Source organism: Pocillopora damicornis, chromosome 5 (genome assembly GCF_964200805.1).
Source record: "Pocillopora damicornis chromosome 5, jaPocDami1.2, whole genome shotgun sequence".
Lineage (NCBI taxonomy): Eukaryota > Metazoa > Cnidaria > Anthozoa > Scleractinia > Pocilloporidae > Pocillopora > Pocillopora damicornis.
Window position 1 is genome coordinate 13,095,619 of NC_142674.1, and position 24,229 is coordinate 13,119,847.

A 24,229-nucleotide genomic window follows, 5' to 3' on the forward strand; every position below is an offset into this window, starting at 1 on the left:
GTTACCATCCGGAGTGATAAAAGGAAGTAAACAAGATTAATTAGTGCACTTTTCCTAAAGGATGTTAGCGTGGATATTGTTAATCTTCATTTTCAGACAAGAAAGAAAGAATGGCCAGGAAAGCTAAGTTACAGTTTTTTTTTCCAATTTGGTCTGCCTTTGGTTTTTGTTTGTTTGTTTGTTTGTTTTTCAATGTTCTCTTAATAAGGATAAGAGCGAGGGATTAATTGATCCTTATTCTCGGTGAGGATGCTAAGCTCGAATCTGATTTAATTGAATAAAATAGAATAAAAAGTACGCGAAAAATGTCATTTTTCCAATGTCAAGGTTAGAGTTCTTTGACATGATTGGCTAATTTTTGAAATACTGCGCGCTGTGCGTGAATACAAAAAATATAGAATAAGGAGAGGAAGAGGAAAATTGTTACATGAAATTTGGAAACGAAAGAGATTTGCTACACTTCAGAACCAGTAGAACTGGTGGAACCTTTGGAACCTGCGGAACCAACGGAACCAACGGAACCAACGGAACCATTACTTTTTTGTACATAAAAATAGTAAGGAAATGAAACTAAAAATACCTGAACACTGTTCGAGATTTCGATTTCGGGTATAAAGAAGGTGACGTTAAAAGAGAAACATGATTTTTTTTATCTTCCTTGACGTCCAACACAGGAAACCCAAGCTCATACAGTGAGCATTTGTGAATATACAAATATGTTTACGTTGCGCAATGAGTGAGATATAGGGATTTGCATGGCAATAAACAGTCGCGCTCTCAACCTTAAAAAGTTCTGGACTATTTTTGAGTAAGGAATAATTTTTCATGCGCAATGGACAATGAATTCCAGCCTAAAGGTTTGCTGAGAGCCTTCGGATGATGCGATATTCGGATATCGCGGTACAAAACCGTTAGAGCTCAGGTAGGTGACTGCTGATCACTCCTTATGACATTACATACCCCTGTACTAGTACTGTAAATGTCGTCACAATTAAAGTTGAAGGTCCAGCACAATTAAAAAATATTTATCTTTTAAAGTTTTCTTTTTTATACCCGAAAACGAACTTTCCGACAGCGTTCAGGTCTTTTTAGTTTTCTTTTAGCTGATTATTTTTCTTTTAAGAAAACATATGGGTTTCGGAGGTTCCGCAGGTTCCGGAGGTTTCGGAGGTTCCACGGTCTGCTGATCCATAGTTTAATAACACACAAAAGAATCCATATTATTTTGATACTATGGTAAAATACAGCGGTCAAACAATTCTCTTCAGTTTATCATAAAGTGTAGTAAACAAACAAACTAATAAATAAATGAATTAATCGTTATCTGTCTTCTAAATGTACAAGATCATATTTCGATTTGCTTTTCTTCTGAAAAATTATAGAAATAAATACGTATAAATGATATAATAAATGAGTTAATTTGTTACCATCATGTGGGATAAAAGAATGAAAACAATACAAAATAAAATTTAAAAAACAACAACAACAAAACTCTACTTCATTTCATTTATGAGTTTGTTTGCCACCATGTTAAATGATAAAAGCAAGAAAGTAAGAAACATGTCTTAAGACCACTCTCACATAAGGATATTAACAGGGACACCATAACTAATGTTACTCTCGGTAAGTACAAATATCCATATAACTCATAAGTAGATGTCGACTACCCTTAAAAAAAAAAGATGAACGAAATAATGATGATAATAAAAAAAAGGAATCATGTTTATATTGGAAAGGAGGCCAGGAACGTTAAAAGAAAACAACTGCATCACTCAAAAATGGTAGGTTGAATGGTAAGTACTTACAGGCTAACGAGTTTGTTTGTTACCAGCAGGTGTGATAAAAAAGATAGAAAACAACACTTATAAGCGCACCATCACTCAAGAATGGTAGACTGGAAATTTTTAATCATGTTACTCTTGGAAAGGAGGCCAGTTAGGGTTTGTTCGTTCCCTTTTGATTAAAGTAGATTACTCTCAACCACTTTATTTCACAAATATTATTTTTGATTGATTCCGTGGAAAAAAAATTAGAAAAATACGCAGAGAACACAATTGTTTGGTTGTTACCATGATGGGTGATAAAAGAAAGAAAGAAAGTAACATGTGTTCCGATCACTGTTAGTTAACGATATTATTGGGGAAGTCATAACTAATTTTACTCTCGGTAAGGAGGTCAAGGAAGTTGCGCTACGGTTTGTGCGTTCCGCTGATCTGATCTGATTGGGCCATAACCGGGCTTTTTATTTTGCCACTTGAATAGTGCTGTGACAAACTTCTATATCAAAATATTGAGCACAGTTGAAAAAAAGTTAAACAAAATTAAAAAAACAACAACAACAACAACAACTACTACATCTAAGTTATGGTACACAAGTCCAAACCTAGTCGAATTAAAGTTCATTTGGCTCTTGAAAGACACTTGGTACTTTCATTTAAGTAATGATTGAATGAAGCAGACAGTTCTTCATACTTTAAGGAAACTATGTCAACGCTTAACTGATACGAAAAGCGCGCTTTGATTGGTCAAAAAACTATTGTATATTTGCCTGTATACCCATTGAAAACTAAATCATCTTCCTTTCCTATAGAATGGCGCCTTAAGGGGCGAACTCACGGATTTTAATAATAAGAAAGATTCTATTTATTGAAACTTATCAATTTTTTCATTTAAAATGCAGTTTACCAACTGGCTGCTCCCTTTTTATGCCCTAATTTCCGCTGCGTGGTTCTCGACTAGAATTCTCTAAGCTGCTCGTAGAGAAGGAGAAGTTGGCATGTTTTTGCTTCAAGAAAATTTTAACGACAAACTAATCGGTCTTTTTGCATAAGAACAAAAACTACTCGCAAAAGTGCATGTGCACTCAAGATTTTATAGTAATTCCGTTTGTTGTCCGCTATTTCAGGTTTCATTTGATAGTTTTGCCAAGTCTAAGTGTTTTAAGCACTTTCTGTTAATTTTAACGAGGACTCGAGGAAAGCTTTAATGTAAGCTGAGGCAATAGACACAAATTCGCTTATGGTAAAATAGTGTACCGTATGTTAAAAAAAAAAAAAAAAAAGAGAGAACGAAACCAGGATGGAATTTGATTCAGTGCTCACGACTCGATCGAGGTCATTGTCTTTTTCTTTTCCACTTTTGTAATGGGAGTTTACTGAGTTAACTCCTCTCTGAGGAATTAATTTCACAAGTTTAAATTCTACCAATGACCTTTATTCACTGAGAAAGCTTCGGGTAATATCAAAATACTGCTTCTTAGCCTTGCAAACCTTAAAATTTTTCCGTAAAAATTATCAGATCGCAATCGCATTTGTGGGAAAATTCTTGCGGCAAAGATCGCGTTTTCGATGGCCAAATTGAAATATTCATCACTGGACGTTATTGTTTGTGTCCTTAGCTTGCATATCGCTGTGTCTCGTTAGTTTTCTTTACAATTTCTGCACAATTTCAATGCCGTTACTTTAATTCAGCTATAAATTAATTGCAGTCTTCGCTCATCTGGCCGGCGTGTTCTTCCAACATCCCGCGTTGTTTATTAGTTAATTCCTTAAAATACGTTGTGGCTTATTTCGTTAGCACTGGAGCTTTGAGAACTAAATTAATAGGGGGTCTTTCATGAATTAACAAAAAAATATCAAGCATCATGCGCAATATTCTTCAGCCTGACCCTATGTGATCAGAAGAAAGGAACGGAGTAATGGTGTTATACCAGATATATACGAATTGAAATGGATGAAAATACGATTCAGAGGCCTTGGTAAATTCAAATGGCTTGAGATTAAACAGTAACAACCAAACAAACGCTCTACAATGAATAGGTTATAACGCCCTGATGAGTTTGATTGTAAGCTGAATAAATATATGTTATTTGTCGGCTAAGGGTCGGTCCGTATGGTGAAAAACTGTGACCGAGGTGTTTAAAATGACTTCTGAGGTGTTGAAAATGCTGCCCGAGACGTAGGTCACAGTTTTTCACCATACGGACCGAACCTTGGCCGATAAATAACATATGTATGTAGATATATTTTTTAAACTTAACGAAATTCTTTCCGAAAGAACCCGGATGATTTAGGGTTGTCAATACGGCAAGGTAAACTGAACAATTTTAGGCGAGTAAATAATAGTTAAAATAGAGCTCAAGCAAATTGCTTCACCGAAACATTTTTCATTTGCGTAACGATAAAGGTGATTTAAAAGGCTTCCAAACAAACTTTGAAACATTATTTTTACAAGTATCTGTCACAATCTGACACCTGTCAATTAGAGAGTGCGTAAGAGAAAAAAAGAGCGCATGTACACTTTTAAAAAACAACGAAACTAGTTTGGCAAGAACTGTCACGACAATATTTTCTTCAAAAACAGTCGATGATCGAACGGAAAGTATTATTCACTCTCATCGACGATTAATTCATGTACGAAGATTTACCTCTGTTCATTAGGCAAACAGCGAGGAAAGTAACTGTAAGTAAATATTTTTTATTTCGAAGTTATGTGAGTCTGCTCGTTTGTTTGCTGCAAAGGCGTGTGTAAATTGGTCTTTCCTGCACAAAAACTAAATTTGAATGATACACTCCAACGAGACACAAGGGGATTTAATGCGACCTTCTCTCACTGAATTCCTTCAATTTCTGTTGTGTAATTTACAGTACAAATGTCCAAATTAAATGGACTTGGGAAGACTCACTTGCTCTTTCACTACGAATAAATTGTTTGAGAAAATTCAGATATTAAATGAGTGAAAGTTCCATCGTTTTGTTTTATTGTAACCAAATACCTCACGTTTTAACTTTCTAGGTGCTTTTTGTGAAAGATTAAAATCAATCGCTGACGGTTTTTAGGCCCTTGTCAACCACCGTAGTGACACTATTACTTATAAAAATTCGTTCTGAAACCAATATTTTTGTGTAAACCAAATTGATTTGAGAGAGAAAAAAGAGAGGATTCATGTGTTATTTATCGGCTTGAGGTAGTGACCGACGTGTTTGCTTAAAAATACTGCCCAGCCGTGAAAACGAAATATATTTATGAAAAATGGCAAAAAAAGTTGGGATGTACTCGGCGACTCACGAAAGCGTTACCGTGGCCTGTGAGCAGAGGTTGGAAAATACTGACCGGGTAAAGAACCAACTAGATTGCAGGATACGTTACTGTGCCCTCTAAAAGAAAACAATACTAAAATATTGACTCATTCTCCAAGAAATCTGTAAAAGTCACAACCGAATGGTGCTACGCACGCATTATCGAAAAAAAACCGTTCTTTAATTGGTCAAATCAATTTCACTTTCCAACAGATGATCTTCTGCACCTTAACCTGTCTTAATTGTGTGTGATCAGGATCTGAGATTAAATCGAATCAAATACTTAGATTAAAAAAAAATAACTAATAATAACATTTTCCAAGTTAACTTTTATAAATAATCTAAGCTAAAATACCCAAGATGGATAATAAAAAATAATGGTTACTTACCGCCTGATTGTAACAGGGTCAGGAAGGTAATGAGGAACAGTTGGAAAGACAATAAAAGGATAAATAGATAATGATGAGGAAATGAACTAAATTGATTTGAAAATTGTAATTATTCAATATTTTCCAATTCTAGTAGATTATTAAAACAGTACTCACATACTATATTGAGTAGCAAAAGGGAAAAGAAAAGTAACAAAAAGTGTTAGTTAAACAGTAAATAGAAAATTTATGTCAAATACAAATTATTGAAACTTGGTTAAGTTCATGACCTAAGAAATTGTTTCAGAGATTGAAACATTCCCCTTTATTTTAGATTATTGGGCTAGAGATCAATGAACGGCAATCAAAAAGACATCAAAAAGTTACTAACATACCTAATGATACAACTTAAGGATGACATAACTTACATAAAGAGGATTATTTATAAAACTAGTCCACCTTACACTTCAAACATTGATGCCTAACATGTACATATAACTGGTTTGCCGAAACATATTATTGCCCAACAAACTTGAATTTTCTTGACATACCGAAATTATTTTTTGTATCAACGTACGATACTATCCTCGATCACGAAAAAAGACAATAATAATTGTGATAACAATTAATAATTCTAATGATTGTGATAGAAAAAAAGATAATAAAATCAATGATAATATTAAATAAGTAAACAAACAAGCCATGTTACGCGATATCTATGTATTTGTCTCTATAAGTTTTTACTGAAAACATTTACGTCAAGTAGTAAACACTAAGTAAAATACCCAGCGATTTAAACCATTAAAATTTTGATTTCAACTCTGAAACTGGTTAACCCTTTTTTTTTTTGCTGTTGCAGATTTTCTTTCAAGACACCCAGGGAAGCTTTGTTGATTTATCTTCTACATACGGACATTATGTTGTTTCAATGAACTTGTTTAAAGTTGCAACAAAGCAGTGAAAATTTGCCGAGAAAATTGCCACCAAATCAACCACGACCCCGCATTCTTTTCTGCTCCTTACAAATATTCCACAACAGTGGTTCTGAGTCGTTCAATGAGGTTTGTCAATGGTCACCGACCGCGAATAAATCATTCCCGACTGGTTATTATGAAACCAATTTGATTCAATCCATTGATAACAATTGCTAACTTTAGATTTCTTTCGGTGCGCGACTTTAACGTGACTGTTTTACTCCTCTGTGAATTGTATACGGGGTTTTTACAGCGAATAAATCAGTTTTCCAGTTCTGTTAAGTTCGCGAATGGTTATTACGAAAACCAATTGACTTATAGCAATCGACGATGATACTTTTATATGTCAGAAATTTACGTATGATCGATGGATAACATATTTGTGACTGTTTGTGGACTTAAGAGCAACGATTACGTCAAATTTCACCGGTTATCGCAATACACAAAACAGACAAATCTACCGCACGATGTAAGCTACCTATGATTTTCACTGCCAGCCATGAAACTGGTTCGAAGACGAGGACTTTGATGGACAGATCAAAGAAATAAAATAATGGTGACCAGCGATAATCACCGCAGGGTTGGCGTCTTAAGTCATCTTAACTGATGTCATGTTACTTCAGCATGTGTTCAAATAAGTAAATTTCATAGTTATCCACGAATGATGATCATAATAATAACCTTCATAATCGTAAAAAGTACTCGGCAGCGAGTATTGAGGGAGAAATTGCTGAAAGATGATCTCATCATAAACTTTAACACACGATCATTTCTATTCAGTGTTTAAATGAACATGGCGCTCGATTGCCATTCTTGTTTTCTGTTGAAAGAGTTCGCGCCTAAGAAATGACTGGATCAATATCAGTATCTGGTCAACTGCCCACCTACCCATTGCCCTAACCCAACATTGACCCTCACCTGTAATTCAAACATCTACGAATTCTAGAGTTTAATAACAAATCGTTTCATCAGAAAATCTCGTTGACATTTGTTTCAATATGTTAGTTTCGCGACACCAATGCCTTTAGAGGTGCGCATTCAAGCGAGGCTATATCTAAAGTTGATTTTCATTTGGCTGCAAATTTAAATCCTCCTCTCAAAACTACTTAATGATACCGAACTGATGGTCACCTCGCTAACGTATTTTCAAGATCAGACAATCTATTATATTCTATTCCAAGTTACGAAAGGGAATCAATAACTTAAGAGTTTATCACCTTCCTACATTAGTAAATTTGTACATGCATCCAATTCTTTAATCGATGAGTACTTCCTGTTAACAGTCATCGTTATCAACAAAAAGTAAAAGGACGAAAACAACACGAGTTTCCCGTCCAAAAATTGTCTGTCAGAATCCAAGCTTAGAGAGAGAGAACAACGTAGAAAACATTGTAAATACCAAGGAGGACTCGATATATCATTATGATTCTGCAAACAATTATTTTTACGTTTTCACTTACCACCTGATGTGATTATTTCATCCAGCATAGTTGACATAGACAGCAGAGAAAAAGATTGGGATAAGCAGAGTTCAGGCGTTAAAACACTTGATCGGTTCAATGAAAATTCAGTAAATCAAAGTAGTATTAAGAAGCTTCCTACTGATCATCACTACAGACCGAAAACTGGCCCTCGTTCTTCAATGATGCTATTGTATATAGATATGATACAACAACTGATATTAGAAAGTCAAACTCTCATACCATATGTGACCCTCCACGGGGTTTCAGGGAAGAAGGTGAAAGCACGCAAACGGCACGTTATAACACGCTCGTACGCTAATGGCATGACACGCTTACCGTGCAGATATGCGCACAAAGACAATTGATTTTGGAAAGTGTGTTCGTAGACATTGTTCATATCTGGCTAACACTGTAGGGCTTTGTTTCTATAACACGCTAGATCTTTTTTTTCTAAACACGCTAAGTTCCTTTGTTTCCTTAACACGCCAGCCTATCTTGTACAACCCAGCTCACTTTGTTACTTGTGTTTGTCAGCTTCTTAATTGTGAGAATGGTGTTTGTAAAGTATATTACTTAGCGAATATAAGCGGAAATGCAGAAGATCTTCTGTCCTATCCGAAAGTTGTAATAAAAAATGAAACATTCCTGGCAAATCACGGCTCTTTCCCTCAGGATTTTCACAGGGAATTCAGTGAGCACGACGTGTTTCACAAGGTCCAGAGGAGCTCAGTTTGAACACATGAGTTACTTTTTTTAAAACTTAATTCTTACCTTGTAAAATATAATTCCTTATCGCTTCCCACAGTTAACCCTTTAACTCCCAAGATCTGATTGTTAATTCTCCCCTGTAGCTGCTACGCATTTCCTTGTAAATTAGTTATGAGAACGTGGTACTAGATCAAGATAGCCGCTTCTATTTGATAAGCCATTACCTGTTTGCTGAATAATGTATGGGTATTATAGGGAGAAGTTTCATGTTAATAACATCTGGGAGTTAAAGGGTTAATAAGCTCAGTACCGAATCGTTGTGAATCTTTTAGCAACATATTTCTGGCTCCAAGTACAAAAAAAGCAACGTTAACTTTTAAGAGGCGTGTTCTAAAATTGGCACGGTCACTGTGTTGTATCGTGCAAAGTTGCGAGCAAGATCTTAACACGTTCCTTTGTTTCTACCGTGCGAAGCAGACAATGGCTGCGAAGTTAATGAGGCGAGTAACTAACACGCTGCTAACGTGTTAAAAGCTAGTTCTTTTCTTTTAGCGTGCAAGCATACCGTGTGCTTGCGTTCATCTTATTCCCCGAATCCCGTGGAGGCTCATATATATTATATCAGTCACTGTGTTTTGCTTACTATACACGTTTGTGTTGTATTATTTTGCTATTAAGTAAGTTATTTAATTCAGTTGCCTCATTAAATTGAGTTCATCACTTACAGGCTGTTTAATTTGACAAAGGCAGTGCATGAATAGAGAAAGAAAATAATGACAATTAATTCAGGGAGAGTAAATTTAAAAAAAGAATGAAAATATTGATAATAAGTGAGCAAAAAATTGAATTAATCGATTATGTAAAGCTGATCAAACACATCAATTCGATGCTCTAAGACTATTTTATTAATTAATGATGTAAAAGGAAACAAAAATGTGTTACGAAAAATTGTAATGCGTGACAGTGTGACCTTCTAGAAGCTCCGCGAGAGGTCATAGTTTGTTTATTTTAGTGTAATGCGCAAGCGTTTCGTAAAGCGGTTTGTTTTGTATTCTTTCAATAATTAGACTATTTAGAAAGTTCTAGATATTTATTGTGTAAGTATATAAGTAGGCGAGTCCAAGCGAAGTTTGAACCAGTTTTCACAAGCGAAGAGAGCTCGACTATAGCGTGTTCATTCAAGTGTGACGAAGCAGTATTTATTGAAAATGACGTAGGTCGTGTGAATTTATCAAGATTAAGTGCAGTTTGGCAGTGGCCGAGTAAGTAAGAGTTTTACTTCGTGGAAACTACGTTCAATCTCTAGAATAAATCTTCTTGTTGCTGTTTCGACAACCCGGAGTTCAGTTTGGTCTCCGAGCTACCCTTCCTCTAAAAGATTACTCGCGTAACAAAATGACTCAGTTCTAATTGGCAAGAAAAGAGTCTCTCATGTAAAACGGATGCAAATGTTAAAACGGGTACAAAAACAATTAATGGATTATAACCACAGTTTTTTTTTTCTCCATGATCGTGGTGTTATGAGATTTTCCTTGCAGCGAAAAATAAAAAGATCTATTGTTCCATTGTTCAAAACAGGTTAAATGCAAAATTGAAAGATTCCTGAGTAGTGCGTGAAATATAATTCTCCATCAATAAAGGTATTGGCCTGGGCATATTATCCCATACCATGGGTTTTTTCCAGACCGAAAGGCAGATTCCTCTTCCCGATCTTCTCTTATGCCGCTAGTAGTGTTTAGTTGGCAAAGGAAGGTTGCGGCTAGAATGTGGTTAACAGCTTTTTTGTTATAATTATGACATGCAAGAGATAACATCTAAATTATGAAATTGTAGGACCACTTACTTCCTGTAGTTTCCGAGGAGCAGTTCATTAAAAACGTAGAAAGAGGAAAGAAAAGGAAAATCACCGGTTAGTACACAGTCGATATCAACGCCTTAACAACAGGGGAGCATGTTTTTCATTTATCCCATCTCCACTTCCCCCTTCCCCCTCCCCCCTCCCCCCTCCCCCCTCCCCCCTCCCCCCTCCCTCTCCCCCTTCTTCCCTTCTTTCCTTCGTTCTTTTGGGAACCTGGCTACGCACATTACAGTTCTCTGAAGGGGTCAAAGCATTTATTGCATAGATGCAAAACATGTAATTAAAGCTAAAATCTCTCTTGAATAAGTTCAGTTTTAAAATGAACTTGATGTTATGCTTAATGTCAAACTTTAATACTTCGAATACTGATTTACATATCATGAGCAAACACTATTGGGGTCCCCAATAGTGTTCTTTAATCGCGCGATCCAGACTAAGTCCTGTAATCCCGACGGTTTATAACGGCCAATCTTGATCCCTATCATAAATGTTTGTTCTTCGTCCATTTGCTCGACTTTAAAGGGCCTTTTCGGTGGGTGATGATCTTCTCTACCAGCATTGATCTGTTGAAGTCTTTGCTCACCGCAAGGCGTAATTTTATCTTTTTTCACCCAAACGATACCGTAAATTTCAGACGCTTTCAAAGTTTTTCACGAATAACGTACGCTAGTCACGGTGACGATTTCCTTCCGTTTTAACTTCGATCACGGATAAATATATTATTAAAGACAGGTCAGGATCAAGGAAACGAATAACAATGTCAACAAGTGCATAAAACAAAAAAAAGGTGACGGAAATCCCTTTGCTTCCATAACAAGGGAAATTACGAAAAGTCACCTGAACACAATTTGCTGTTGAAACGAATACTTCCTCCAAAGCGGTGAAAATCTTCCGCGGAGATAACGAGTCTCTCGTTCCAAAGATAAAGTGATCATCATCGCATGCGGTCTCGTCGTCCAGAAATGACTCATTCGATTCTTCATCACTGGTAGGGAATCGTACTCTAATATCTCAATTTCCTCTTCGTCTGTCTTTTTTTTCTTTTTTTTTTTTGCTGCTCCTCGAGGTCAGACAGTTCGAAGCTGAGCAGTTGACCTGGCTGAATTTCTCTCTAATCGAGGTACGACAGGAGAGTTCAAGCTTTTGCCATCTGACGCACCGCAACACCAAAATGTTTGCGCCCAGTCCTTCATCTTCTGTATGTTCTACGGTGCTAACGGCACAGATGATAACATTTGAATACCGGTATGGCCGACAGGATCATGGCACGTTCAGGTACAGGATATCAAGACTTTGAATTTGTAAAAATAATAAACCACCCAATGGGTTGTCCTCTTTAAGGCTTCTTTGGCTGCATTTCCAAAGTTTCTTGCGTAAATTAACACCGTACAAAGCGGATCTTTGTGATAAATGCACAACTAAGTGAGCACTCTCCACTTCTATTGTCATACGACTCACCAGGTTATAAACGAGTTTGTGGAAAGAAATGAAACATGATCTCATAAAAACGGCTGCGTGGGAAGCTATGCTTTTTAGGAATTTCACGTAGATCGATCTTTTTATAAATTATCTTCAACGAATTGCCCCGTTCTCGGTGCGTTTAAGTTATTGTTTCCCGAATCCCGCCCCTCAAAATTGCCAATTGCTCCTGCAAATAAGCCCAATCCCGGATCCCGGAAAACCTATTGGGGACCCTTCCTGCAATGATTTTTGGTATTTGGACACAGCCACAATGGGAAAGGGAAAATGAAAATTGTAAATTAAAACTGAATTTGAAATGACACAAACAAAATTATCCACACCCTACCCTCCTCTCTCTTCCCCTTCCCCTACAAGGCAAGTAAAATTACCGCTCTCTAAGGAGAAGTCAACAACACATCCAAAAGATACTTACGCCGAGCTAGTGTTTCCGTGTAAATGTTTTGAAAATTGAGAAAAGAAGAAAAACAGTCCCAAATTAATTCAACATTGAGTGACCAGGACTTGTTCATTGCAATTGCAGTTAAAAATAAACACACAAAATTAAAAAAAAAAAAGGGAAAGGAAAACAAAACAAAACAAAGAACAACTCAAATGGAAAGTGGAGCAAGGCATACTATGTAGTCAGTAGTAACACCAATAAGAACAAAAATCATTTTTCCTATTTGGTCCACATTAAAGTTACTATTATGATTTCGTTGGTGTTTGAAGAAAAAAGGGAGAGATTGACAGAGAGTATCTGTTTGTATCTTGACATGGTAAGTACAGGCTGACTTGAATAAAACCACTGTTAGCCATCAGCCCAGAGGAAAGGTGATTACAATATAAGACAGAATTGTCAGGTAAAAACACACTTACGGCACTGTTGTTCATCTGAGTTATCCCCACAGTCATAATCCCCATCACAACGATACCATTTAGTGAGACACTTTCCATTTCCACAAGTGAACTCATAGTTCGCACACTTTCCTGTATAGATATGCGAGTAACGTCAATAATTCTACGTTAGACTTACTATGAAAAGTCTGATTGGTAGAGAGCTAACTCAATCAATATACAATAGCGTGCTTATTTGGCATAATAAATGCAATCTCTGCAACGGATATTCCACTCAGGATATTACATACTGCCTAGTTTCCTAGACCTTTGTCCGTTTAGTGTTCTCAAATTTTCTGCAAACTTAGAGAGAAATGCCCTCTTTTTGCATATTATTCGAAAAATGCATGTAATACAGCAATTATTAAATAACTCATTTCCGAATTGTTAAGCGCGTGTAACTGGTACCGAATTTATCACATCCCAAAGAGGCTTGGTGAACATAGCAATACCGTCCGGAGAAACTTCGAACTTCTCCGCGATTAAGGTAGACAAACTGAGAAAATATCTTTTCGATCGGGGAATTCAGCTGAGTGATAAGAGGAGAGAGAAGGGCTGAAAGTTTTAAAGTTGTGTAAAAATGTGTAAAAAATCGAAGAAGTCGTGGAGTCTTTTGAGTGGAAGTTAGAGAAAAAGCTCCACACAAACGAGGGGCAACCTCCTTATCCCTTTTTTTTTGGGGGTTCTTGGTCTCAAAAATTTTTTAAAATACCAGAGTTCACACTTGTATGACTACTTAGTTGGGAAAGATGACCACTCAGTCGAGAACCTCAGAAAATTTAAGTGCCACTCTCGCTAAGAGCGGTCCTCTCGACTTCCCGTCGGAAAAAAGTTTTCTTTTATTTTTTGCCCATGAAAAGGGTTTAGGACACATGTTTCAAAAATAGTTTAGTTGTTTTCCAATTCTCTTTTTTTGCGTCGCCACAAGCCAAAAATCATTTTTGGCCAGACCACCCCTGTGAACAGAGATCGAAAGTGTCAATTTCAAAGATTTTGTCTAGCGCGCAGCGACTGCAACAATGTAGCTCACGGAATTCTATCTTGCTACAAGTTACTAGGTGTATTCAGTTAGTTCACAAACAAAATATGGAAACTTCAGCTGAAATATTTTTCATACCAGCGTGATCAGAGGAGACCCTGCTCTTCGACCTTAATTTGCATATCAAAAATTCACTACTTTGTACGAAAGAATTCTCGAAATGCAGGCGTTAATCGGGCCGAAAAATAATATCAGTGCATAGTTTATACACCAATGAGGTCACGGATTGCCTCAAACTCGCGGGTATATCTCTAGCTTCCATCCACCAACTTCTTAAAAACAGCGCAAATCCATGCGTTTGCTCAGTTGCGCTCGTGTCAAAGATCATTTGCATGATTCTTGGAATTGACCAAGATCTCCTTTTGACGGTTCAAACTTCGTTCGTTTATCTTCTACGTTGAGGATTTTAGGTTTTCACAGCAACTGAATGGAGATTAGATGCCGAGTTGTCCTAAAACGTTGCGTAAACGTGATCGGTCGTAACGCTTGCGCGCTTGCGTGACTTACAAAGTAGACAAAGGTGATCGGAAGGCGCCTTCTCGATAATTTACGTTGAAATATCAGTCTATGAACTATGCACAGCGTGGAGAAGATCAAAATTAAAGAACAAAATTGGCACTCTGGTCATAACAGACATATCGCGCGGCTTGAAAGGACACAAAAACGAGTTAAAATAGGTTGCAGTGTTTATATTTACAAAACAACACGCATACACTCTGAAATAATTCCTGCAGTTTCTCCCGAGATTTAGTATACGGAACCCGATGAACTGACCCTCCTTTCCGCGGATTTGTTTCCATCTCTAATGATGTTACGCTCTTATGGACAACAAGGTTTTTGAGCGAGAAACTCGACATTTCTCTGCGACCATCAAAATCAACTGGACAAACCCAGCTTGATATATTGCGTGACGTAATTGTGCAAATCTTTCCCCTTGCCATATGGCCTGTTTCGCGGGTTCTACAAATTGAAACCAAAGTTAGTTAATGTAACAAATTAGAATCGAAAGTTATTAAAATGGACTGAATTACATTTTAATGAGAATTTTAACTTTTACAAAGGTTTACTTGATTCGTAGAAAGCAAAGATTGGAGTGGCTTTGGATATTTAAGCCCTGATTTCTCTCCTGGGACGACGTATCGAGTTATTTGAAGTACTACCAGCTATCCAGCGAAATCCTCGATTACAAGTTAATTTTGTTTCGTTCCGGTCAGTTTGACCACGATATGGAAAAAGATATAACAGTTATTGGTATGTTCTGAACACTTTAAGAAGCATTAGAAATGCGATGAAAGTGCTTGTTAACAGCCACAGCACATGGGAAAATGTGAGGCAGTAAAAGAAAGTCAGACTGAGTGGAGATGTTTTTGAAGTTTTCGGAATTTAAGTTGCATTCGTATCAGATGAGTAATATATTTGCAATTTCTCGAGAGTGAAGGCTATTATTTAACTAAAAATTGGTTCGTAAGTGCCTATCTGGGCCATCTGCAATAGCAGACAAAACCAGAATTCTCTTGACAAAATCAAAGGACAAATTGTGTCATGACGAATTTTTGTCTCGATTTTTGCATCCGCTTAAAACTTCAAAACTGTCAAATTTCATCAGAGCTTGATCTGCTCATGAGACCAGCTGGCATAGTTTACCAATGGACTCAAACTTCAGTTTCAGGATTCATCGGACGTCGTTTCAAAGTTTTAAAATCCACGAGTTTCGCGACAAAAAAAGGTTAATGCCTTCCAGGTAAATTTTAGTGAGTTCAATAACAAGCTGGTGGCAGCTTTAACGACAAACGGCGTTGAAAACTCAGTCTCCTTTCACTGCCTCACATTCTTCTTTTTCCTGTGGATGCTAAAAAATACTTTTACTACATTTCCAGTGTCCTTCCAGGTGTTCTGGTGTTTAAAGCATACCACTAATTGTTTTATTTTTTCCAAATCAGGGCTGAAATACCCAAAGCCACTCCAATCTTTGCTTTCCGTGAATCAAGTAAACATTTAAACAATAAAATTCTCATTAAAATGTAAAATTCTTCAGTCCATTTGAATAACTTTCGACTCTAATTCGTTACATTAACTAATTTTGGTTCTAACTCGTAGAACCTGCGAAACAGGTCGTACAACAAAGAGAAAAGTTTGCACAATCACGTCACGCAATACATCAAGCTGGGTTTGTCCAGTTGATTCTGATGGTCGCAGGGAAATGTCGAGTTTGTCGCTCAAAACCGTTGTGGTCCATTAGAGCGTAACATCATTGATGAAGGAAACAAATTTGCAGAAAGAGGGTTAGTTCATCGGGTTCCGTATACTAAATCTCGTGAGAAACTGCAAGAATTGTTTTGGAGTGTATGCGTGTTGTTTTGTAAATATAAACACTGCAACCTATTTTAACTTGTTTTTGTGTCAACATCAAGGAGGCAGTCAGTTTTGGATTGATCAGAAAAAAGGCAGATATCTGCAGCATCATACTTATACAAGGTCTACGATTTGAAAGAAACATCAGACAAGACTAGTTCCATCAAAGCTTCAGTTAATTGTTACCCTATGGAAAATATTTCAGAACCATTGGAATGGGGTCATGAGAAGGAGATTTCAACAGCAAAATTGTACTTCAAAATTATACTTGTACTGTGCTCTTTTTACTCACTCAAGGTGGCTCTCCATACTTAGAGTGAGGATAGCTCTTTGATCAACATTTCATTACAATATATTACGATCAACTTTCCTGGGTAGGGTGAGAACGATATTTTCTTATTTCCTCTTTAATTTGCCAGAGGAGTAATATGAATGTTACATAAAGAGCACGTCCGAGTAATGAAAGAACGAGTAATTTGTGACGGAGGAAATATTTGGGCCTTGCGCCTCCCCATTTTACCCAAGTCTTAACCTCACGAGAGTCATAACAGATTCCTATTCAAGTCTCAAAAGTTTCTTTCGTCCTAGTATATTTTATTAGATGTTTGATATACCATTACGGAACCTAACTGATTCAGAGTTTTTTTAAAGCATCCTTCACAAACAATTTTCGTTTGTAGTAGGCTTTTCTCGCAGTTTATGCTGTATTGCTTCATTTCTTGACGTAACCGAGTTAACTCCTCTTGGTCGTTTTGCCACTGTTGGATATCGTTTAAAGAAAAATCGGTTTTTGTTCGAATGGAAATTGCCTCCCCGCAATGCGGCCATGATGACTACTAAGCGTTTTGGCATAGGTGTGATCGTATTATGTTCTACAGGATCAGTGGTGCTGCACTTTACATTTTCGGCGAAGATGGTTTTTCAGTACCTTTATCTCAACGTTCATTCTTTTTTCAGTTTTTTCGTGGATTTGAAATGTTGCTGGTGTTGCATAACCGTTTAAGACACGTCAACCGTTGAGTGTTTTCGATGAGAATCATCAGCAGAATACTCGTTATAATTCCTTAAGTTGTGTTCCTCGCCAGTTATTGCCTCCCTTTGCTCTTCTTCGAGCTTGCTATCAGCTCTACGGCAGAATTTCAACTTAAAACACAGAAAATCGTTTGTCCATAGGAAATCGAAGAAAGACAGGTCTTCCAAGTTATGATTACTTTACCGATACAAAGCTTCTGAGCAACGAACCATATTGAGGTTAGTCTTATTTTTTTTCTTATTTTTTGTGTTACAACTTCTAGAAATTCGTAAGAACACTTATATTTTCGCGCCGCCAAGTGAGCACCGAGCCTCGCTCCCACGCGAGAATTCGATGCAGGCACTTAACGATTCTGAAATGGGTTATTTGGTTTTTGCATGAGATCATAAATCATCAAACCTTGTGTCTGTATTAATAACTCAGACCTCGATCGGTTTTCGTTTTCATAATCTGTTTTATCCTGCTCAAGCTCACCCAATGATTGCTTATTGAAAGACATGCAACATTGAGCCTCTGCTCGTAAGACAAAGGAAATGAACAACCAAAAACTGGAAGTCAAGACATGGTGGTGCTTATTGCAACGCTCAGTTTGCCTACCCGATTATTAATAACCATTAGCCTCCTTTTGGTGTTAAAATAGTCTTGGATATTAGTCCGCGGACATGGTTTGTTCAAGAATAAACAAATTTCTGAAAGAAAAGCTCGGAAAATGTGATCTTCGAAGAACATCGATTTCTAAGGACAAATAGATTATCATATCTTTTTGGAGAAAAGTGGAGGCTACTGAGTTTATTACCCGTTAAATAGTTTTGCTGTCTTAACAGCATATAGGTGGCGAGTACTCAATCGACCTCATCTCAAGGAGAAAACTGGCAGAATGCAGTAACAACGGCGCGATCCACACCGAGGTGACCACATCGTGAGACAAACAATTATATTTCCCTTTCAAGTGTTATTTACCACGACGAATAGCCTATTCTACGACATATTTGGTTTTGTTTTTCAAATTACTGTTGTTGCAGCTATGTCACCTTATAAAATTTAACCTACATTGTCTTCAGAAACTAGAAGGTTGCTGCTTACCCTTAGCCTTTCCTTTTTTTTTTTTGTAATTTCTTATTTTATTATTATTATTTTTTTGTTTAAAAATGAATGAACTTTTAGTTAAGTTTAAGGGCTTGAAATCATTATATTTTTTAGGAAAAGGCAAGACATTTAAAAAAGGCCACTTGGGAATTAAAAGGGGGTTGATAAGGAAAAAGGAAGGGACACCATACTACGTTCAATGGAGTTTCTAGGAACTTCGATCAGCTTTCTTGACCGAAGGCAAAGGAAATAATAATAATAAAAAAAATGAAATCTAAGAACAACTTGATGAATTTAATTTTCTTGTTTTTATCCTTCCTATCAAGCAAGAGGAAATCAACTGAATTTTCTTTTGTTATGCCTCATTCTTTTTCTTTGTTCCTCTAAAAACCCTTTTTCATACTTCAATCATGTTTAATTTTACATGTGTCCCTGATGGCTACATGTGAACCAGTTAAAAAAACTAAACACAACTTGGAGTGGCGAATTAATGATACGACAGTTTCTTAATGCTGTTATTGTATCAGTGCACATTGAGACGACACACAAAAAGATCACAGTTTGAATTTAAAGTACTTACGGCCAGCTGATTTGTCCAGGTGAAGCATGAAAGAAAACGAAAACTTATTGAAATGGTCTATTAGTATTATGACAATACCACTAAGCTCTGTAATTTTTTTTCAGGAAAAATGTAAATGTCGTTTACCATGGGCGACGACAATTCATCTGTCAAAGAAGAATGTATTCGTGACGGAAATTTAGTATTATCTGCGTTGATACCGCTTGTATGTTAACTTTTTTGTGGTCAATTTAGATAGTCGATTGAGGAAATGTCGAGAGATGACTCTAGTTCTAAAATTATCATTTTCAAAGTAATTTATCAACGATTAACTAGCTCAATACATCACGTAACTTAATGCTAGCTCAGTTAACAAATTTCAGCTTAGTTCATTCGGTGTTAAAGTGATTGTGGTCATCACAACAATCGTTTCCATATCATCGAAGCTCTGTATCCAAAGATGGACGGATGTAAAATTCATTGCATGTAATGTGCGTCCAACTTTATATTTATATTTCCCTGTTCTGGAAATATTATTGTAAATGTGGGGTTCTCGGTAAACAATTTTTCTTTTTTTTTTGTTTTGAAAGTATAACTTACTTTGACATTACTTTCGGAGTGGGATAGGCTCAGCTTCCAACAAATGTAAAAAAAAATACGATACTCACTGCATTGTTCGTCTGATCCATCGCTACAGTCCGTGAAAGTGTTGCAGCGTTGAGACGCATGGATGCACTTTTCTTGATTTGCACAAGCAAACTGATCGGCTCTACAAGTTACTAGATGATCAAAAGAATCACACGAATCGTGACCAATCGTGACACTAAGTATAAATTTTTTACACTATCACCTTGACTGTCGAGGTTGCGTTATATCTCACGCTCGCGCGGTAAGTACTGCGAACCTTGTGATGATAAGGAAGGGCAGTTCGCAGCTTTTAGATTTTTTTTTGTTTATATACGTGTATATATATATATATATACATATATACATATATATATATATATATATATATATATATACATTTTATATATATATACATTTTTTTTAATTAACACTGTGCAGTAACATTTCATCAGAGATCGCGTTTGATAACTTTTCATTACATTCACATCAACTATCCTTCTCATTGAGAGATAGTTTTCCATGGTTTTATTTCTTTTCTCTCGAAGGCACCTATGAAGGAGTGGGCTTTGCTGGATGTATTTACTTCATACATCATACTCTGAGTTTGCTTTATTGCAAAAGGTTTTTCCCTTTATGTACAGACCTACATGCATTTTTTTTATGACATTCTTTTATAAAGCTATCCCCCGTGGTGAGCTGTTATGTTTGTGTTCTGTCCATTTGCCAATAACGCGCGTGAGACTTAGCTTTTATATTTATTTGATGCCTTAGCCAAACAGAATATCACCGTCAGGCTGTTTTCTTGAAAAACTTGTTTCCTTGCGAACGGTTAAAGTAGTAATTTATTATACAAAATAACAAGTAAAACATACTCGCAGACGTGCATGGAACAGCTACCAGTGTGAGCAATAGAACAGCCTGAGGATTCATGACAATCTTCATGGAAATAAAAACTAAAAAAAAAAAAGGCAAAAGAAAAGATTGTAGCGCGTCAAATCGTTCTTTTTTTTTAGGTAAGGAATAATTAAGTAATTCGCCGACCGTTGTGTTACCAAATCAATCATCCCTACCGATAACAGAAAAAACAAATGTAAAACAAATTTCTTGAAATTATAAAATTCAAGGGGTAATTTGAATTTTTTTCAATGAAGAGATAATGTTATTTCCTTGAGAAATCAAATCTTCAACGAATAGTTACAGAGGAAACACGTATTTAAATTTAGGCCCCGTCCACACGTATCCGGATAAATTTGAAAACGGATAAATATTTATACGGTTACGGGTTCCGTCCACACGTAAACGGCGTTTTCACACACCGAAAACGGATAAATTTCAAAACGCTCTCCAGAGTGGATAAATTTGAAAACGCTGGCTAAGCGTCTCCGTGTAGACATCTTATCCGGATAAATTTGAAAACGATTTGAAAACGATTACGTAACAATTCAAACCTAATTCAACGCGTGCTCTCGGCCGATCGACTATTAATGAAAACATGGCGAATAAACAAGCTCTAGTTTCGATACTAATGAGTCTGAAAGTGCACTGTTTTGCTTGTAGTAATTTTGCGACTCGTTTGTAACCTAAGACCGAATTCGACATCGATGCACGTGCGTGGCGGCACAATGTAGTCACTTGAGATGTAGATGGCGACGTCTCAGCTGCTTACTGCTGGTCTTCATCAGGCGATTGGGTCGACTGCTCAGGCAATAGCATTTGTATCATGGCGATCGAAACGTCGCCATCTACATCTCAAGTGACTACTGACTTCATCGTGAGACAAACGATTAAACAGTCTATTATCACCTGCCACCACGATGAGCAATAACCTCTTTTACTGGATATTGACCTGAAGTATGGGCGCACAGCCCGGTTTTGGCGGTTATTGCAAACCTCTACATGGAGGTATTTGAAGAACAAGCAATAGAATCCACAACACAGAAACCCAAGACCCGGAAGCGTTGCGTTGATGACACCGTCACCATCCTGGATCGCAGTTATGTCGACTGTCTATTACAGCATCTTAACAGTCAGCAACCTACCATCCGATTCACCACGGAAACTAAGAAAGACAACAAGATCGTCGTTCTCAACTTGTCAGTTACGAGGGAACCATACAGACGACTGACCACCAGTGTCTACAGAAAACCAACTCACACAAATGAGTACTCAGCGCATGATTCACACCACCCTCAATAAGTAAGGCGCGGTGTTGTTAAGCGTTTGCATGACTGGACGAAGCGTCTCGCGAAAAAAACATTAAGGAAAAGAGACATTTGTCATCAGTTCTTGTTTTTAACGGTTCTCCCTCCTCCTTTGTACAGAAGGTTACGAAAACAAGAAACTCCTCCTCAAGCCGAGGGCCTATGACGCAGTTCAAGTCCACAGTGTTTTTGCCCTACGTAAAAGGTGTATCAGAGCCTCTTCACCGTTGCCTACAACAACAAGGCATCCACGCAGTCTTTAACTCCGAGATGCCACTTACATTTAAGTACGACCAAAGGACAGTGTCAATCCCGTTAGATAGAGCAGCGTGATTTACACGATTCCTGTGAATGCGGCAAAATCTACATTGGTGAAATAAGAAGACCTGTATGCAATAGAGGCTGAAAGAACACGAGAGGGATATACGTTTAGCCTGTACCCAGACCTCCGCCGTTTCTCCGCGCGCCAACAACTTGGAACGAAGTAAAGTTTATTGATCGAGAATCACTCTGGTACACCAGAAGAGTCAAGGAAGCTATTGACATAAGACTTCTCTCTGATAACATAAACAGGGATAATGAAATCGAAATTTGTGAAGTGTGGATACCAATGACCAAGAAACACAACGGGAGACCGGTACGACAGCAGACCGTCGGGGGAACAACTTGGGGTCGGACCTCATCATCATCATCATCACCGTCTCTGTGCTCTAAAAGAGGATCGGCATCTCCAAACTCATCCATTTTAAAATAAAATATCTATTATTTTAAAACGAAAGTCAGCGAAAAAAAACCAACCCAAATTTTGAAAAAAAAAAAGACGTCAAACACCCTAAAAGCTGACCGTGCAATTCACAGAGTAACATTTAACACTAATAGGGCATCTTCAGCTGAAGTCCTTAGAGTCCCAGTTCCAAAGCATAATAACAGAGATGCCCTTGTGCCAGGACCTTTTCAACCTATCTTTGACTCTGCAGTTTGTGGTCACGCAAACGGTTATATCGTGAACAATGTTTCAAGAGCTCTTGTTGGCAGCTTGACTGTTAAATTCGCAGAAATGATCGCACAGGACAATGATGTTTATGATCTATACAAGTTCTATGAGGACCTCTCCTTGACTGAGAATGAGAGGGCGAGCATGTTTAGAGAAGTTATTCAGTCTGTTGATCTTTGAAAGATCAGATGCAATGCTGAAGATAAGGAGAAATCAGGAGTTGACAACGAGAATAAGCTCAATCGTTTATCAGAACAAGTATAGGATTCCATCATGAGATTCTGAAGGATCATGGATTCTTCCCAAGAGTTCTTTCTGATGAGCTTCCTTTCGAGCTCAGGCTTGCACCTGCCAGCAATGTTCTAATAGGATCTGACAAGACGCAGCTTGCCTATGAACTGAAGAAAATTAGCTTGAGTATGAAGTCATTCGCAGTCAAGAACTCGCTGATGAGGCCTCGTCTAACCACAAAAATCGGAAAGAGATTCATGTGTGAGCATGTCACTCAAGACAATCTTAGTAGATAAGGGATTAGACACAATCATCAATGAGGGCATCAATGTTCCAAGGAAGTCAATGAAGGGACTGCGATGCCGCTGGTGAGAGAGGCAGTGAGAGGGGATTCAATCCTGACATCACTGAATTGAAGGTGATTGTCGATTGAATCCCAAATAAGGTTAAAAGCCAAGGAATGGAGGGAATATGTGGGAAGAGGTCTTCAGAAGATTTGGTAAGGAAAACAGCGCGATAAATGCAACAGACTTTTACGCTGGAACCCTAACTCGACACCCCGATGGCGTGACATGAGGATCATTCGAGATTATAATATTCGCATCCTCCTCAGACCTCACGAGTGAGACATTGTGAATTATTATTCACCAGTGAACAATTCAAGTTTCCTTGAAATCGAGGTTGTCTCCAAAATGTGCAAGAAGTGTTTTTTTTAAATCAAAGTTGATTGACTTGAAATCAAGGTTAAATTTCATGAGTTGCCTTAAAGATCAAGGTTGTTTTCAAAGTCCGTATGAGTCCCTCTTTTCTAACTACCCTCTCCCCCCCCCCTCCCATTTTAGTCGAGATTTTATGTAGGCAGAACCCGCATGTAAGCACCAAGGAGGCTATTAAATTTTTTTGGGTGTGTCTAAGATATATTCTTGGACCACACCTAATAACACGAAATGGGTACTGAATCAGAAGTTTATCCTCTCCCACTCCCATATCTTCGAAACCACTTTGCTCCATAACCCAATGCTATGTGATTGAATTTTCTTGCAACAAATTTAGAGGAAAAAGAACCAAAAAACACATTTCGAACATCCGAAAAATTTTTGGACACTTTATCAATTTAATGTGTGATCTGCGTAGTACGAATTTCTCTCTCTCTTTCATTTTCTAGTAGGCTGGGTTATTAATTTGTCACTAATTTATGACCACCTATGGTGATATTGTAGCGCTTCTGATAAACTTGTAAGTGGCGATGAAAAAGGAGCACCTCACCTTTCTTGCACCTTGGCAGTGACTCAAAACGCTGGCA

General features: G+C 37.4%; 1 long non-coding RNA gene across 1 annotated transcript; it reads right to left on the reverse strand.

The window, feature by feature from the left end:
* Window positions 1-16,210: 16,210 nt before the first annotated feature.
* Window positions 16,211-24,229, reverse strand: LOC149045391 (uncharacterized). Its single transcript, XR_016187220.1, has 4 exons — window positions 24,193-24,229; window positions 20,373-20,453; window positions 19,542-19,652; window positions 16,211-18,900 (listed from the first exon to the last, which is right to left on the reverse strand). It is a non-coding gene; the product is annotated as an uncharacterized LOC149045391 (long non-coding RNA).